The sequence below is a fragment of the Loxodonta africana genome, chromosome X, assembly GCF_030014295.1.
Source record: "Loxodonta africana isolate mLoxAfr1 chromosome X, mLoxAfr1.hap2, whole genome shotgun sequence".
NCBI classification, from domain to species: domain Eukaryota; kingdom Metazoa; phylum Chordata; class Mammalia; order Proboscidea; family Elephantidae; genus Loxodonta; species Loxodonta africana.
The window spans coordinates 63,308,015-63,314,014 of NC_087369.1; the positions used below are offsets into that span (position 1 = coordinate 63,308,015).

The following is a 6,000-nucleotide window of genomic DNA, read 5'->3' on the forward strand; positions in this document are numbered from 1 at the left end:
GAATGGGAATTCCAGAACACTTAATTGTGCTCATGAGGAACCTTTCCATAAATCAAGAGGCAGCTGTCCAGACAGAACAAGGGGATACTGAGTAGTTTAAAGTCAGGAAAAGTATGCGTCAGGGTTGTATCCTTTCACCATACCTATTCAATCTGTATGTTGGGCAAATAATCCAAGAAGCTGGACTATATGAAGAAGAACAGGGCATCAGGATTGGAGGAAAACTAACAACCTGCGTGATGCAGATGACACAACCTTGCTTGCTGGAAGTGAAGGGGACTTGAGGCACTTACTTACGAAGATCAGAGACCACAGCCTTCAGTATCAATTGCACCTCAACATGAAGATAACAAAAATCCTCACAACTGGACCAATAAGCAACAGCACGACAAACAGAGAAAAGACTGAAGTTGTCAAGGATTTCATTTTACTTGGATCCGCAATCAACACCCATGGAAGCAGCAGTCAAGAAATCAAACGACGCATTTCATTGGGTAAATCTGCTGCAAAGGACCTCTTTAAAGTGTTGAAAAGCAAAGATGTCACCTTGAAGACTAAGGTGTGCCTGACCCACGCCATTATATTTTCAGCTGCATCATATGCATGGGAAAGCTGGACAAGGAATAAGCAAGACCGAAGAAGAACTGATGTCTTTGAATTGTGGTGTTGGCGAAGAATATTGAATATACCACGGACTGCCAAAAGAACGAACAAATCTGTCTTGGAGTAAGTGCAACAAGAATGCTCCTTAGAAGCAAGGATGGCAAGACTGCGCCTTACATACTTCGGACATATTGTCAGGAGGGATCAGTCCCTGGAGGACATCATGCTTGGCAGAGTAAAGGGTCAGCGGAAAAGAGGAAGACCCTCAATGAGGTGGATTGACACAGTGGCTACAACAACAAGCTCAAGCATAACAATGCTTTTAAGGATGGCGCAGGACTGGGCAGTGTTTCGTTCTGTTGTGCATAGGGTCACTATGAGTTGGAACCAACTCGACGGCACCTAACAACAACAGCTATGGAAAATGGTATGGTGCTACCTAAAAAAATGAGAAATAGAAATATGATCCAGCAATCCCACTCCTAGGTATATACCCTAGAGATCTAATAGAGACATGGAGAGATATTTGCACACCCACGTTCAGTGCAGCATTATTCACAATAGCAAGAAAATGGAAACAAACCAAATGTCCATCACTGGATAAATGGATAAGCCAAACATGGTACATACAGAGCACAATGTTTGCTGGTGGTTACCAGGGAGAGGTTGGGGTGGGGGAGGGAGGAGGAGGAATCACGCTGTACATTGTAGATACTTGTTATTTTTGGAAAAGTGAAAAGTTGTACCAAATGTGGGTGTAGTAAGCACAGCTTGACCAAAGTAAACAGTGTCACTGAGAAATGCTCAAGAGAAAAAGATGTTTGTACTAAAGAATTTGACATACATAATTTAGTAACAAAACCAACAAAGACCAAGAAAAATGAGCGTATGGTCACATATGTATGTGTATAGGCATACAGGTATACAGACAGGTACAGGTGTATACATACGTGCACACAAATAGAAATAACTATATATACGTGAAGTAAAGATGTGTGTATGTAAGCATTCATACTCATAGAGGATACAATTACAGACAACTCTCAGATATAACCAAGCACTTTAAGAGATTGGTTTTCTGGTTTTGAGGGACAACTCAGTCAACTGACACGATATAGTTCACAAAGTTCTTGTTCTGCATCCAAGGGAGCTGAGTAGCGTCTGGGGGTCTTAAAAGCTTGAGAGCAGCCATCTAAGACACAAGTGTTGTTCTCTACTCGTCAGGACCAAAAGAGAAAGAAGGAAACCAAAGTCTCAGAGAAGAAACTAGTCTGCACGGCTAATAGCCTGCATGAGCCAAGGCCTCATCTACCCTGAGACCAGAAGAACTAGATAGATGGTGCCGGCCTACCACAACTGACCATTCTGATGAAGACTACAATAGATGAACCCTGATAGAGTGAGAGAAAAATGTGGAACAGAACTCAAATACTTAAAAAGTCCAGACTTGCTGGACCAATTGAGACCAGAGGACTGCCTGAGACTATCACCCTGAGATACTGTTTAAACCTTGAACCAAAACTATCCCGAGACCACCTTTTAGTGAAATAACAGAGCAGCACACAAAATAAAGGATATTACCTGTGAGTACAGAGCTCTATTTAAAAAAAAGAGACCAAAAGGTCAACAATTAAAGCAAAGATGAGAAGAGGGCAGGGAAACTAGAGTACTGGAAATGGAACAAACAGAACTCAATGAAAGAGAAGACATTGTGAAAAATGTAGCTAATGTCACTGAACAAATTGTATATAAATTGTCAAATAGGAACCTAATTTGCTGTGTAAACTTTCACCAAAAACACAATACTATTAAAAGATAATGAAAATGCACGCCCAGATACACAAACACACACACACAGCCTAAGAGATCTCATGCCATGCCACAGAAAATCCCACTCAGATAAAATACTTCACAAGCCGAGATACAACCCCCTAGAGAGTTGAGTCTTCACACCTTGTGATCAAATACCCCCAAACAGCATCCGAGATGTCATACCTAGCGATAAATATCATCATACTTACTTATAAACTTTACTTGCTAGGCAGAAACACCAAACAAGCTCAGGGACCTCTCCCTGGACAGTAAACGAATGCATCTGTAGCAAAGACAGTGCGGACCAAAAGCGCCTGACGGGCTTGTGGCTGAGTTACCGGTAAACAAGAGAGAGAGCTCGCGTAAAGACAGCTCCCGTCATTCCGCGCTTTGAGCGTACGACTCTGGAACCCTGTCACTGACTGGTGTGGCATCTTCAGTCCTTTGGGGGCACTCGGTTTGTGAGTAGCCCAACTCAGAGAAAGGATTCTCCTACGGCCAGACTTCCAGCTCGGTAACTATCGCGCGGGCCCCAAACCTACGGCCAATGAGAACGAGGCTTGCGAGATGGGGGCGGGACTGGGGGGGGGCACTTCCGGAGTCACTCAGCAGCCTGGAAGGGCTTAGTTTGGCAATCGCGGTGACCAATCACGGTCCAGTACGGTCCTTGACGCTTCCCTGCTCCACTTCCCGGAGCCAATCTAATGCCCCTTTGCAGTCCCCGGATGGATTAGCCTCTGTAGAAACGAACGGGCAGAGTTCGCGAAGTGAGAACGGTGGCTGCATTCTCAGACCCGGTGTCCACTCGCTTTCGAATGGGCCTAGAGACCGGTGTGGTGAACGTGGGGATGGACCGTTAGTGCCGTCGAGAAATGTGGTTGATGTCCGCGCGATTGACGGCACTGGATTTGGTTGGTTGGTAGTAGTAGTACCGACAGAGCCCTGGTGGCGCAGTGGTTAAGTGTTAAGGCTGCTAACCAAAAAGGTTGGCAGTTCGAATCCACCAGCCGCTCCTTGAAAACCCTGAGGCAGTTCTACTCTGTTCTGTAGGGTCGCTATGAGTCGGAATCCCCTCGATGGCAACGGCTTTGGTTGTCATTTTTTAGTAGTGCTGAGGAGCCCTGGTGACGCAGTGCTTAAGCGCTGCACTGCTAACCTAAACGTCAGCTGTTTGAACGCACCAGCCTGCTCCTGCTGGAGAAAATGTGGCAGTCGGCTTCCGGAAAGATTTACGGCCTTAGGAAACCCTATGGGGCAGTTCTAACTCTGTCCCATAGGGTCACTACGGGTGGAAATCAACTGGATGGCAGTGGGTTTGGGGTTTTTGTTTGTTTGTTTTTAGAAGTGTAGCCCTGGTGGCGCAGTGGCTATGGCTGCTAATCAAATGGTGGGCAGTTCGAATCCTCCAGCTGCTCCTTGGGAACTCTATGGGGCAGTTCTACCCTGTCCTATAGGGTCGCTATGAGTCAGAATGACTGACTCCACGGCAACGGTTTGGTTTGGTTTTTTAAACACACAATAGATTACTCCAAAATGCAGTCCCCTCCCCAGTGGTACCTCCCTGAATGGACAGTCCTATCAGTGCACCGCTCAGTGGTATGTCCCAAGACAGAACTGTTCCATCCTATGCGCCCCCTAGTGGTGCAAACAGGGAATAGCTGGTCGATGCACGTGCCCATGAACCATTCCAGACTGGTCTCCAAAGGGAGAGAGGCAGGGGCAGATTATCCAACAGGCAGGGTAAGAACGGTGCTTACCTTGCATACCAGATCATCTGTAAAGAAAAATTTCACGTTTTCACCACATCAAAGATTCTGCTTCTAGGTATGGCTGGCATCTTTCTCCCAACCCCATACCACCTTCCTACAGAAGCAAAGCCTCTTTTCAAATTCGTAATCCCTGACAGGGGCAGATGACTCAGTAAGCAAGGTAAGCGCGGGCTTACTTGTGCTTACTTACTAAGCTGTACTGAACAATTTCACATGGATTTTTGTGAAATTGTTCACTACAGATGATCTGGTAAGCAAGGTAAGCACGCCCCTGGAGAGGGCAAAATCAGGATGAAAACTCCACAGCTTCCTGCAGTCTTGAACACGGAAAAAAGTCTTTTAAAGACGAAACTTAACTCCAGGCAGTGTCTGCCATTATAACATGTCCCCCGGGTAATGCAGAGTATGTCTAATCACAGGCCTGCTGGCCTGGGGACCCAATCACTGTTCCCCAAGGGACAGAAATCACAAGGCTTCCAAAAGGTCAGAAGACCCAGTGTGGGCCAGGCCACTGTACTTGACTGTCAGCAGGACTTTTGGGAGCTGTTAGGGATGGGGCAACCTCCCAGTGGCCCCAGTGACCCTGAGTAGGTCAGATAAAGACCATAGGACTTTGTCACCAACCTGTCGCCCCTGAACATGTTATCTAACAGAATCCTTGACCTGTCTAGCTGTGTTTCTCACTACAACTTTGCATTTGTTTACTTATTTACACATTCATTCAATTCTGCCCAAATTATGTGCCAGGCACATAATTAAGTGATAGGAATACAGCTATAAAGGAATAGACAAAAACCCCTGTCCTCGTGGAGCTTACATTCTATTGGGATCATACACATAAAAATGTAAGTATGTAATGTGTCACGTGGTGGTAATTACTGTGATAAAAATTAAATCAGGGTAACGAAATAGATAGGGGAGCATTTCTAGAGTGGCCAAAGGAGATCTTCCTGAGAATGTGACACTTGAGCTGAAACCTACAGGAGATGAGTATCTGGGAGTAAAGCATTCCAGGCAGAGGTAAGAGCCAGTGCAAAAGACCTGGGTTGAAACTGCCAAGCGTGTATGAGGAACGGTGAGGAAGCCAGTGTGATTGGCACAGCGTGATCAAGGAAAGAGAAGTAGGTGATGAGTTAGGATCTTCTGGGCCATGGTGAGGACTTTCACTTACTCTGAGTGAGGTGGGAGCCATGGGAGGGTTTTTAGCAGAGCAGTCCTCATACCTTTTTCAGAGACGAGAGACCCAGGTCACTCAGTGTATAAGGAGGAGCTCCTGGTTTCCCCCAAAGAAGGGTCCCTTCCACAGCCCCACTGCAGCTGAACATGCCTTCCTTGGACAATCCTTCAGACTCAGGAGGGACCCCTCCAACTGCTCCCCATGGAAATCTATGTCAGATGACTATATCTACAAGAGGAGCTGAAAAGGGTCCTGACAAACATGACTGAGGTTACAACCAGCCCTGTATGTGAGCAAGACAGTAACAGACGCAGAAAAGACAGAAAGAAAGAGAATTAGACAGGAAGAGAGATTCTATTTCTGGCAGCCCCTGCCCCCGCTGAATTAGCCTTTTTGTAGACCCCATCCACACCTGTCTCTACAGGAAAAGAAATCCTCTCCCCAGGGACTGTTTCTAGGCAATGACTCAGTTGCCCTTGGCCTGGGCCCCAGTCATGAGGGAAGGTACCCTCCTGTCACCACCTCGACATACATCAGGATATGAACACATTTCAGTTATGGGGAGGCTCATGCTGCCCATGGGGTCTCCCACTCCCTCTCAGGCCCTTGGGTGCCCTCCTGCTGATTCCCAGTGCAAAA

General features: G+C 46.5%; 1 long non-coding RNA gene across 2 annotated transcripts in view; it reads right to left on the minus strand.

Moving 5' to 3' along the window:
• The window catches only part of LOC135228914 (uncharacterized), a 61,911-nt gene extending 57,583 nt beyond the window's left edge, over window positions 1-4,328 (minus strand). Inside the window, exon 1 of one of the 2 annotated variants that reach the window (XR_010319783.1) lies at window positions 2,625-4,328. This is a non-coding gene — a long non-coding RNA (uncharacterized LOC135228914). The remainder of the gene's footprint in view (window positions 1-2,624) is intronic. The other variant, XR_010319785.1, reaches the window with a different exon arrangement.
• Between the last annotated feature and the right edge of the window lie 1,672 nt (window positions 4,329-6,000).